Source organism: Mus musculus, chromosome 15 (genome assembly GCF_000001635.26).
Source record: "Mus musculus strain C57BL/6J chromosome 15, GRCm38.p6 C57BL/6J".
In the NCBI taxonomy this organism is placed as follows: domain Eukaryota; kingdom Metazoa; phylum Chordata; class Mammalia; order Rodentia; family Muridae; genus Mus; species Mus musculus.
The window spans coordinates 99,015,123-99,027,870 of NC_000081.6; the positions used below are offsets into that span (position 1 = coordinate 99,015,123).

Below are 12,748 nucleotides of genomic sequence, written 5' to 3' on the forward strand. Positions count from 1 at the left end.
CGGTGGTCAGGAAGGTGTCAGCATCACCGAGGTGTTTCTTGAGAACACAGCAAAGCTGTGTTCCAGAGGTGGTCATGGTTGTATCTCGTGTTGGCAGCTGGACTTGGTGACATGTAACAGTCGCCCACATGGTACAAGCAGAGAAGTTGAACCTTGGCACCATGAAGAAAGCTTACCTATGACAGGCTATTGGTGAAGGTGCAGCCCAATTGCAGGAGAAGACCCCAGCATTTGGGGGATGCCAGTACCATGGGATATGACGACCAAAGACAGCAGCAGCAGTGGAGGGAAGCCAGCCTGAGCTGAGAAGACAAGCTGTGTGGTGCAGAGGGCAAAGCTACGGAAGTGACCTGAGCCCTTTGGAGGAGCCCAGAAGACTGTGAGTGGATCCAAGACATCAGACGCTGTGTTTTAAATAGTTGAAGTTTAATTTTGCTTTGATATGATTGTGACTTATTTGTGCCATGATTTTTCTTTTTCCTAAGAGATAAGAAAATATTTGGTTAATATTTTTTTTTATTCTACTGGAGCCCACAGTTGAGTGACTTTGGATTTTAAAAGACCTTTGGGTTTTTAAAGGGACTGAGATTTTAATGTGTTTGAATTTGCAAAGGCTATGATGTTTAAAGTTATTTATGTTCTTTTTTTTTAAAAGATTTATTTATTTATTTATTTATTTATTTATTTATTATATGTAAGTACACTGTAGTTGTCCTCAGACACTCCAGAAGAGGGCGTCAGATCTCGTTACGGATGGTTTTGAGCCACCATGTGGTTGCTGGGATTTGAACTCAGGACCTTCGGAAGAGCAGTCAGTGCTCTTACCTGCTGAGCCATCTCACCAGCCCTGTTCTTTTTTTTTTTTTTTTTCCTATCAAAAAGAACCTTTATTCCTTGTATGGCTTTATGCTTTCTTGTCAGCTGTCTTCTAAACAAGTGCTTTCTGGGCTGTCTTCTTGATCATTAACAAGCTGGGCATTCCACTTCACCACTGTTAATGTTACTGGGGTGGCAGCTATTCATATTGTAACCCACAAACTGTGCAGTACTCACAATATCCATATGTGTGTGTGTTTTTGTTTTTTTTTTGATTTTTGGTTTTTGTTTTTGTTTTTTGTTTTTTAACAAAATACCCAGCCAGATGCTGGGGTGAAAACCTGCTAGCTTAGAGAGGCAGAGAAAGCACCCAGCTGACCTTCCTCCTCTACTGATGTCCCAAAAAAAAGTTCTTCAAAGCCTCCTCAATGTTGAATGTCCCTTACTTCTTCTTCCCGTGTGTCTCTCTGTGTCCTCCTGACTTCCTCTCACTCTCTGGTTTTTGTTTTGTGTTTTTTTTCCTATGTTCACCCTCTGTCAGCTGGTTGCTTGCTCTGCCTCTTGGCCTCTGGTTGATTTTACTAATCCTGTTTACAATGACCAACTCTTGGATTAAAGGTACGTGTTAGGGCTGAGCCACACCATAGCTAGAAGCAGGTTTTCCCCAGCTAATAACACAATTTCGGGGTTCACAGTGTGATCAAATATCCCGCAATGGGTATGAGTTCCAGGAAGTGTGTCTATCAGCCACACCTCAGGGAAGGCCCAACACAAATAAGACATATCTGGCTGGCAAGATGGCTCAGAGGGTAAGAGCACTGACTGCTCTTCCGAAGGTCCTGAGTTCAAATCCCAGCAACCACATGGTGGCTCACAACCACCCATAATGAGATCTGATGCTCTCTTCTGGTGTGTCTGAAGACAGCTTCATTGTACTTATTTATAATAATAAATAAATCTTTGAGCTGGAGTCAGTAGGGACTGATAGAGCGGGGTCGACTGGAGCGAACAGAGGTCCTAAAATTCAGTTCCCAACAGCCAAATGAAGGCTCACAACCAGCTACTCATATACAAAATAAATAAATAAATCTTTTAAAAAACAAATAAGACAAATCAATTTCTAATGGCTTTTTTTCCCTTTTCTTTTTCTTTTTTTTTAAGAGATAGCAAGAACATGAAATTGGGAGCATAGAAAATGGGAAGGACCTAGGAAGAGTTGGGGACTAGAAAAGAATATGATAAAAATATATCATATGAAAATCTACAAAATATATTTGTTTGTTTATTTATTCATTTATTTTTTTGAGACAAGGTTTCTCTGTGTAGTCCTGGCTGTCCCAGAACTTGTTCTGTAGACCAGGCTGGCCTTGAAATCAGAAACCCACCTGCGTCTGCTTCCGAGTGCTGGGACTAAAGCTATGTACCACCAGCTACAAACGAGTATACTTAAGCAATGAGCCATCTCCCCAGCCCCGTGAATCATCAGGAAGTCGCTACAGTTTTCAGGGTGCAGGGTAGAGTGGCGAACTGTGTCTGGCCGATGATGAAATCTGGTTGGTTGTTCAGTTACTTAGCCTACAGTCAGATCAGGCCTTCTGGAATCCCAGGCTACCCAGAGCAAGGGTCATCCCCCCTCACACAGGGAAAACTTGGCCCAAATATAGCTGGGGGCCTTTCCTGTACTCCTGGCACTTGCAGTAGCTCAGGTTTTGCGCGCTTGTTGACAGAGGAGCAATCAGCCATGCCTGCCTCCTGCTACCCTACCTGCTTCCCCTTCCCACAGTGCCTTCCCCATAGAGCTTCACCCCGCCTTGTCTTTAGATTTGGCCATGGCTGGCTAAGAAAGAAACCGCCTTTCACCTGGCTTCCTCTTCTTCCAATTCCCTAACGATGTATTTAGAGTTGGGTCTTGTGCGCCAAGAGGCCATGGAGACCCCAGCACAAAGGAACAAATAAGCACCAGGAAAAGGTGGTTTCGCAGCTTGCTGGCGGCCCACAGACCAGGTTAATTCTTTTCTCACTGTACAATAACTGCCTTACTACTGTTCATTTCTCTGAAGAAGGAGCGAGACAGCCAAGCAACCTGAATTTTAAGTTTGTTTCTTTGTTTTGAACACAAAGGAATTTTCGCCCCCCTCCGCAGTATGTGAGCCAGGCTCTGTCCCTTGGGCTCCATACAAATACGTGGAGCTGCGGCGGGAAGGGAGTAAGTTGATTTTTGTAGCTACAAGCTGTTCCACATCAAGTATTTACAAGTCAGCAGGGACCACGGCTTACCAAAACAGAGAACTATGTAATTTAAAATGAGGAAATCTTGATCTACCAGAAACATGAGACCTTTCAGGGTTTCTAAACAGCTTATATTCCAGACTCTGTTGGAACAAACTATGCTGGAGGGGAAGGGAAAAGTGCCCAGACTGCCATGCACGATAAACTCGCAAAGAGCTTTAAAAACAAAGGCTTGTGAGTGTAGGTCCTCGTCCTTCACCAAATCTCTACAGGGGCTGGACCATTCTGGGCTTGAATGATAGAGGAAATAGATATGCTTACAGTTGTATATATGAAGGTGGTTCTATACTAATATGTTGGATTTGTTCTGAACTATTTATGTAACTTGTTCTCCCTTCCTGTCATGTGGGGGTCCTGGGGATCAAACTCAGAACACTGGGTTTTGTGGCAAGTGCCTTGAGACACTGAGCCATCTTCCTAGCCCCGTTTAGGTTTTATGAGAAGAGGGACTTGTGTAGCCCAGGCTGGCCATGAACTCAGAACATAGCTAATGTTGGCTCTGAGGTTCCTAATCCTCCAGCCTGAGCCTCATAAATGCTGGGGCAGCACGTGGTCTACACTTGATACTCTGCTGTTTTTGGACAGGAGGTGGTGCTTCAGAAAGGAAGGCATTAGCCACACTGGGCATCTGCTTACTCCTTGAACCACAGTAATGGCAGGCAGAAGGACCCCAGGAAGGGCAGGGTCACATACCTGGTTTATACCTGTAACTCCAGCACTTGAGAGGCAGAGGCCAAGGTCACGGAGCGGTCAAGGCCATCTTTGTCAGTCTCAGAGCTAACCAGTGTTACATGGGACCTGTCAAAAGGGAAAAAAAAACGTAGAGATTAACGGGGTTTGGGGAGGAGTCATACAATTTTAGTCATGTGAACATGCACGGAGGCGGATGCGCAAAGCGAGTCAGAAACAAGATGGACGAGCCTTACATAGAACTCTAAAAAAGGCCCAGGGGTTAGGCCTTGGGGAGAGAATTAAGGCAGAGCAGCAAAGGCTGCGCGAGAAAGAGGTGCACGAGTCAGCCTGGGTTGTCTATGAAAAGGGAGCCTCCCGGAAATCCATCGCGGGATCTGCTCTCACTTTCCGTTAAAGAAGCAAGGCTCCCGGACCTGAGAAAAGCCTACGCCTACAAGGCTGGGTACTAACGTTGACAGGGATAAACTTTCTTTGGCCAAAGCACAGATTTTGAACTATTCTCATGACTGCAGAGGGGCGGTGGGGGTGGGGAGTCTGGGAACTATCCTGAGTTAGGAGACCCTCAGAAAACCAGGGCAGTCTGCTGTCTCCGCTGGTGGTGAGAAGCTATAAAAGGAGCGCAAACTGTCAGGGGCATTCCCCTTCAGGCTGCCTGGGTGCTTTCTACACTCGGGAATAAATACAATTATTGGATAAACATTGCTATAAATAGGGAAGTTTCCAGGCCCCAGGGTACGGCATACTTACTGGAATAATAATGCTCTTAACTGAAAAATGTGAGTAGGTATTTTTAATTTTCTGCAACAGAATTTTAAGCTTGTACGCTAAACGGATGAAGGGTCAAAGGGATATTTGGCGGTTGTTGTTGGTCTGTGGAGCTGGGGGTTACACCTAGGATCTCCTTACATGTTAGGCAGAAGGCCTGTAAGAAAGCTCGTCCGTCCTGTTAGAACACAGAAATGGGAGCAGGGTTTCATCAGAGACCAAAGCTGTTTTTTTCTTTCTTTCTTTCTTTCTTTCTTTCTTTCTTTCTTTCTTTCTTTCTTTCTTTCTTTCTTTCTTTCTTTCTTTCTTTTTCTTTTTTTGTTTTATTTTGTTTTTTGTTTCTTTTTTTGTTTTTTTTTTTTTTTTGAGACAGGGTGGGTTTTTTTGTGTGTAGCCCTGGCTGTCCTGGAACTCACTCTGTAGACCAGGCTGGCCTCAAACTCAGGAATCCGCCTGCCTCTGCCTCCCAAGTGCGCCACCACGCCCGTCTGAAAGCTGATTTTCTGTAGTTATCTTCCAGAATGGAGCTAGCAAAGCCAGGCCTAATAGGAGGTCTCTGGGGAGACTGAGGCAGGAAGATCTCAAGTTCTAGGCCTGCCTGTCTACAGTACCACAGCTAGTAAGGTGTATGCAAATTGCTAACGAAAGGGGGCAGAGTCCAAAATGCTGCTCAGGTCTGAGAAAGCAACTTGTAAGGACTCTGGTGGGTGGGCTGGGGCTGGGGCGTGGCTCAGTTGGTTGAGTGCTTACCTAACATGCAGGAAAGTCTGGGTTTGAGCCCCAGCGCCACCTAAGCCAGGTATGATGGCAACATAGATGTAATCCTGGCACTCAGAAGGTGAAAACAGGAAGACTAGGAAGGAGTTCAAAGCTATCCCTTCTACATAGGGAATTCAAAGCCATCTGGTCTACAGGTCTCAATAATTAGGAAATATAAGCTGAAAATGCTATCTCGTTTAAAAAAATATTTTTTTAAAAGATTTACTTATTTATTTATTATATGTAAGTACACTGTAGCTGTCTTCAGACGCACCAGAAGAGGGCATCAGATCTCATTACGGGTGGTTGTGAGCCACCACGTGGTTGCTGGGATTTGAACTTCGGACCTTCGGAAGAGCAGTCGGGTGCTCTTACCCACTGAGCCATCTCACCAGACCCCCCCCTTTTTTTTTTTTAAAGATTTATTTACTTATTTATGTATTACATGTAGGTATACTGTAGCTGTCATCCAGAAGAGGGCATCAGATCTCATTACAGATGGTTTTGAGCCACCATGTGGTTGCTGGGATTTGAACTCAGGACCTTTGGAAGAGCAGTCAGTGCCCTTAACCGCTGAGCCATCTCTCCAGCCCTTAAAAAATATTTTTATTTTATTAATATGTCTGTGTGAGTGTATGCTACATGTGTGTGGGTGCCCAAGGAGACCAGAAGGGGGTATTAGATACCATGGAGCTAGAATTACAGGCAGCTATGAGCTAAACTTGGGTTCTCTGGAAGAGCAGAGAGTATTTCCAACAACTGAGTCTAGTTTCCAAACTCTGTTTCCGAGTGTTTGGTAAAACATATTTCCAGCATTGCAATAAATAATAAGTAAATAAATAAACACTCCTCATTGTGATGGTTATTGTTGTCAACTTGATAGAAATTTCAAGACGCTCAGGAGTTGGGCCTCTGGCCATTCCTACAGACAATTATCTTGATAGCCTTGAAGAGGGAAGACCTGCCCACTGTGGGCGGTGCCATTCCCTATCCACTGTGAGCGGTGCCATTCCCTAACTGGGTCCTGAACGGAAAGAGTAGAGAAAGGGAACAAAGCGGCAGGGTGCACAGGTTGCTTTCTGTTGACTGATGGTTCACGTGATCTGCTACTTCACGCTTCTGCTGCCTCACAATCTGCACCCTAAACTGTGAGCCAGCATCAAACCTTTCTCCCTTCAGTTGCTTTTGTCAAAGCAATAGATAAAATTACTAAGAGGTTTGGTTAAAAACCTGGGCTTAGGGCTGGAGAGATGGCTCCGCGGTTGAGAGCACTGATTGCTCTTCCAGAGGTCCAGAGTTCAATTCCCAGCAACCACATGGTGGCTCACAACCATCTGTAGTGAGATGTAATGCCCTCTTCTGGTGGGTCTGAGGACAGCAAAAGTGTACTCACATATAATAAATAAATACATCTTTTTTAAAAAAGAAAAAACCCAACAGCCTGGGCTTGTAGCTCATTTGAAGTACTATGCCTTGCATACCACGCCCTGAGTTTTGTCCTCAGTATAGCACAGACCAGGCATGGTGGCACTCGCTACCACTCAGCTAAATGTCATCCACAACTAAATCAGACTTTGAGGCCAGTTTAGGGTAGGAGACACTGAGTCAAGAAACAAAAGCATGGGGCTGGAGAGGTGGTTCAGCAGTTGAGAGCACTGACGCTCTTCCGGAGATTCAAAGTTCAATTCCCAGCAACCACATGGTGGCTCACAACCCTCTGTAATGGACTCTGGTGCCCTTTTCTGGTGTGTCTGAAGACAGCTACAGTGTACTCATATATATGCAAAAATAAACTAATTTTTAAAATTAAAAAATAGAAACAAAAGCAAGCACTGAAAAGATCTCTCAAAGCCATCTCAGACAGCACGAGCTGTACTCCTAGCACGCACAGTAGTCAGCTCGCAATCACTTGTAACTTCAGCTGTGGGGAACCAGATGCCTCTGGCCTCTAAGCATCTGCACTTATGTGCTCATCCCACGCGCACGCACACGTTTACACGCAATTTTAAAGTAACAAAGTAAAACTTTTAAAAAGGAAAATAAGAACGAAAACTCTGGCTGGAGAGATGGCTCAGCGGTTGAGAGTACTGACTGCTCTTCCAGAAGTCTTGAGTTCAAATCCCAGCAACCACATGGTGGGTCACAACTATCCATAATGAGATCTGATGCCCTCTTCTGGAGTGTCTGAGGACAGCTACAGTGTACTTACATATAATAAGTAAATCTTGGGCTGGTGAGATGGCTCAGTGGGTAAGAGCACCCGACTGCTCTTCCAAAGGTCCAGAGTTCAAATCCCAGCAACCACATGGTGGCTCACAACCATCTGCAACAAGATCTGACTCCCTCTTCTGGAGTGTCTGAAGACAGCTACAGTGTACTTACATATATTAATAAATAAATCTTTAAAAAAATAAATCTTAAAAAACAAACAAACAAACAAAAAACAATGAAAACTCCAGGGTTTGGAGAGATGGCTCAGCGGTTAAGAGTACCAGATGTGCCAGGCATAGTGGCACACGCCTTTAATCCCAGCACTTGGGAGGCAGAGGCAGGCGGATTTCTGAGTTTGAGGCCAGCCTGGTCTACAAAGTGAGTTCCAGGACAGCCAGGGCTATACAGAGAAACCCTGTCTCGAAAAACAAAAAAAACAAAAACAAAAACAAAAACAAAAAAAAGTACCAAGAGTACCAGATGTTCTTTATGAGAACCTGGGCTGGATTCTCGTCATTACCACGGCAGCTCACACGTGTCTCTAACTCCAGTCCCAGGGAGTCTGATACCCTCTTCTGGCTTCCACAGGTACCAGGCACACATGCAGATTTTTAAAAATCTTTTAAAAATATTTTTAAAAAACTAAAAAAAAAAGAAGATAAAATATTTTGCTATGAAAGTAAAGAAAAAGTATAGTTACATATAATTAGATATAAAGTCTTGCTGGAGAGACAACTCAGAGGTGAGCAACACCAGCTAGTTTTCCAGAGGACCAGAGTTCAGCTCCCAGCACCCATAGAGGCAGCTAGCTCTCAAACTTATGTGACTCCAGCCCCAAGGCACCCAATGCCCTATTCTGGCTTACACAGGCACTGCACGCACATGCATATAGCATGAATAAACACACACTCATACATAGATTTAAATTTTTTTAACATTAAAAATAATTAGCTGGATACTGGTAACAGATGCCTTTAGTCCCAGCACTCAGGAGTCAGAGGCAGGAGGATCTCTGAGTTTGAAGCCAGTCTGGTCTACAGAGCGAATTTCAAGACAGCCAGGGCTACAGAGAGAAAATCTGTTTTTTTAAAAAAAGATTAAAATCTTTCAAAAAATAGTTATATCTTCTCATCTGAAATAAAGGAAAAGATGGAACACTGGACCTTGCTTTGTATCCCCAAATGTCCCTGTCCTTCCTGGTACCTGAACATTTCTGTCGGGTGTCCCGGCTCAGGCAGTAGGGGTGAGGCTGCAGACAGACACCACAGGTCTGGTTCCTCTTGCTTTGTTTCCTCATAGGATTTGCATTAGTGACAGTGAGGAGGGGCCGTACCTTCAGCACCGTGGAGAGGGCTTTGCTAGCGGTGGTCTTCCAGGTGCAGAGAACAGAGCTTTGAATTTGTCTTTCATTCTGGTGTCTCTGAAAATCACTCCTGCATCTTGGCCATAATCCCCTTCTGTTTGATGGGGTCAGTGTCCTGGACGACTTCCAAGGTATCTCCAGACTCCTCCAGTTAGTAGGCCACTTGGCAGGGGCTGGGCCTGAGATTAACAGAGGGTCAGGATGGCTGGACTAAGCATGGACTAAGTGCAACCAAACTGGCCTTAAACTCTGTGTAGCCCAGGTTGGCCCAGAACTTGCTGAGGTCTCCTGCCTCAGTCTGAGTGCCAAGGATACAGGATAAGCCTCCAAGCTTAGCTTTGATCTAGTGCAGTGATTCTCAACCTTCCTGACGTTTGTCGACCCTTTAATACAGTTCCTTATCCCCAACCGTGAAATTATTTTTGTTGCTACTTCATAGCTGTGATTTTGCTGTTGTGAATCATAATGTAAATATCTGGGTTTTCTGGTGGTCCTAGTGAACCCCTGTGAAAGGGTCGTTGGGGATTGTGGCCCACAGGTTGAGAACCACTGGCTGAAGTCTTTCCCCTGCTTTGTAGCTATGCTGAAAGACATTAGCTTACAGTTTGTTTTATCAAGCAGAATAGGTCTGCAGGGATTTTCACTGAGTAGGTCTTCAGGGCTTCTCACTGAAGGGTTATTTTAATTTTGGTATAGACTTATATACCAAAATAAAATATTATAGGAATGAAACCCAGGGCCTTGAGAATGCTAAGCAAGAGCTCTACCAGCTCAATTTCCAGAACGCTCCAGCAGGGGGCAGCAAACCTTAACACGTCTCTCAATGCTTACAACTATTTCGCGAGAGTACTTTTTGTATGTGTGTTGGAGAGGAGCAGAAAGGTCTCCTACAGCCCCTGGCTGACCTGAAGCTCCCTATGTAGACCAGGATAGCCTTGAACTCTCAGATATCCTCCTCCTGTTTCCACATCCTGGATACCAGAATACAAACAAGAGTACATTAACAACAACAACAAATCCCATTGATTTACTGATTGTGTACATGTGTGGGTACCCACATGCCACAGTTTGAGTGTGGAGCTAGGAGAAAAGCTTGCAAAAGGTGGTCTGTCCTTCTACCCACGTGGGCTGTGGGTTCGAATTTAGATCATCAGGTTTGGCAGTGAGCATTGTTACCCACGAAACAATTATATTGCCCAAAGAGGACTTTTTAAAAATTATATATATATATATATATTTTTTTTTTTTTTTTTTTTTTTTTTTTTAGTTTTTCGAGACAGGGTTTCTCTGTGTAGCCCTGGCTGTCCTGGAACTCACTTTGTAGACCAGGCTGGCTTCGAACTCAGAAATTCGCCCGCCTCTGCCTCCCAAGTGCTGGGATTAAAGGCGTGTGCCACCACGCCCGGATATTTTTATTTATGTGTATTATTTTGCCTACATGTATGTCTGTGTGAGAACACGGAACTGAAGTTACAGACAGTTGTGAGCTGCCCTGTGGGTGCTGGAAATTCAACCAGAATTCTCTGGTAGAGCAGCTAGCACTCCCAACCACTGAGGAAATGGTAACTTACTTTGTGGGTCTTGGATGACCCCCAAACAGCCGAATCCCGAAGCCCCGCCCCTGCGTGCGCCAGCCTCCTGAAAGCTGCATAGCTTTAACGACGAATCTTTTACTTCCTGTACATGCTAATACCCCAGGAGTCCAGAACCACTGGCGCAGTATCCCCTGCACCGGGGGCTGGTGCCCAGGAGGGTGTGACTGCAGCCTGGGCTGAGAGTCGTTGGATGAGGGAATGGAGGCTGGCCTGATCTTGGTGGGGTCGCAGCTGCTCCGCTGAGAATGTGACAGCTCTGTTCTGGATTGAAGGCAGCGGCAAGGCCTGAACTTCGGGAACTTCACGTACAGGGCTTCCTCTCCCTCTTCCTCTTCCTCTTCCTCTTCCTCCTCCTCTTCCTCTTCTTCTTCTCCTCCTCCTCCGCCTCTTTCTTTCTTCTTCTTCTTCTTCTTCTTCTTCTTCTTCTTCTTCTTCTTCTTCTTCTTCTTCTTCTTCTTCTTCTTCTCCTTCTCCTTCTCCTTCTCCTTCTCCTTCTCCTTCTCCTTCTCCTTCTCCTCCTCCTCCTCCTCCTCCTCCTCCTCCTCCTCCTCCTCCTCCTTCTTCTTCTTTTAAAACTATTTATTTATTATATGTGAGTACATTGGTTCTGTCTTCAAACACACCTCAAGAGGGCATCAAATCCCACTGCAGATGGTTGTGAGCCACCATGTGGTTGCTGGGAATTGAACTCAGGACCTCTGGAAGAGCAGTCAGTGTTTTTAACTGCTGAGCCATCTCTCCAGCCGTTTTGGTTTCTTCTTAAGCTTCTCTCTTCCCTAATATTTGTCTGTGTTTCAGATTTTATTTTGTGCGTGGGTGTTTTGCCTGTATGTTTATGTACTGTATGCATGCAGTGACCACAGAAGCCAGCAGAGGGAGCTAAATTCCCTGGAAGCGACTGTATGTAGCTTGTGGGTTCTGTGACTCTAACTCAGGTCCTCTGAAAGAGCAGGCGGTGTTAACTGCTGAGCCATGTCTCTAGCCCCTTATGTATTCAAGCTGAAAAGTATAGAAACTGTCCTGCTTTTCTTTTCTTTTTTTTTCAAAATATTTATTTGTTTGTTTGTTTATTTATTTTATGTACATGGGTACGCAAGTATCGGTAGCTGCACAGATGGTTGTGAGCCTTCATGTGGTTGTTGGGAATTGAATTTTAGGACCTCTGCTTGCTCCGGTCGCTCCGGTCTGCCCTTGCTTCATCTAGCCCAAAGATTTATTTATTATTATTCGTAAGTACACTGTAGCTGTCTTCTGATGCACCAGAAGAGGGCGTCAGATCTCATTACAGGTGGTTGTGAGCCACCATGTAGTTGCTGGGATTTTTTTGTTTGTTTGTTTTTGTTTTTCGAGACAGGGTTTCTCTGTGTAGCCCTGGCTGTCCTGGAACTCACTCTGTAGACCAGGCTGGCCTCGAACTCAGAAACCTTCCTGCCTCTGCCTCCCAAGTGCTGGGATTAAAGGCGTGTGCCACCACTGCCCGGCAGTTGCTGGGATTTGAAGAGCAGTCAGTGCTCCTAGCTGCTGAGCCATCTCTCCAGCCCCTTTTGTGCTTTTCTTACCTTTCACCTCTTCACTGGGAATTAAACTCAATCCATCATAAATGCTAGGGAAAATGGAGTTTCCCAAATTGTTCAGATTGACCTCAAACCAGTGGTCCTTCTGCTTCAGCCTCCTAAGTAGCGGCGTTTACAGGCATGCTCCACCGTGTGGCGTTTACAGGCATGCTCCACTGTGCCAGAGCTCCTCACCATGCATCAATTCCATCCCTCTGGCCTTCGCATTCTGCCCAAGAACACCACAGGCTTTCTGTGACTGGAAGCTTTTGCTCCAGCTGCTGCCTGGTCCATTCCTTTTTGTTTGTTTTGAGACAGGGTTTCTCTGTGTAGCCCTGGCTGTCCTGGAACTCACTCTGTAGACCAGGCTGGCCTAGAACTCAGAAATCTGCCTTCCTCTGCCTCCCAAGTGCTGGAATTAAAGGCATCTGTCACCATTGCTCGACTTCTTTTTATTTCTTGCGTTTTTATTTACATAGACTATGTGTTTGCTGCGGCATGTGTATGGATGTCAGAGGACAACTTTTGGGAATTAGTGTTACAGGATACTTGATTATTGTACATAGAAAAGCTAATTGTTAGCAAAATATAAGAGTTTAAATAGATAATTGCATTTGTCAAAGGCGGCTAAATGAGTCCTGTAGAGATGCAGTTTAGGTGCGCCTCTAAAAGCCTCATTAGATAAGAATGCTAAAAAATGGAAA

At 45.0% G+C, this 12,748-nt stretch overlaps 1 long non-coding RNA gene across 1 annotated transcript; it reads right to left on the minus strand.

Annotated features, from left to right (window-relative positions):
* Positions 1–250: 250 nt before the first annotated feature.
* On the minus strand, positions 251–9,159 carry Gm41398. Its single transcript, XR_875654.2, has 3 exons — positions 8,737–9,159; positions 3,799–3,903; positions 251–480 (listed from the first exon to the last, which is right to left on the minus strand). It is a non-coding gene; the product is annotated as a predicted gene, 41398 (long non-coding RNA).
* Positions 9,160–12,748: the final 3,589 nt, after the last annotated feature.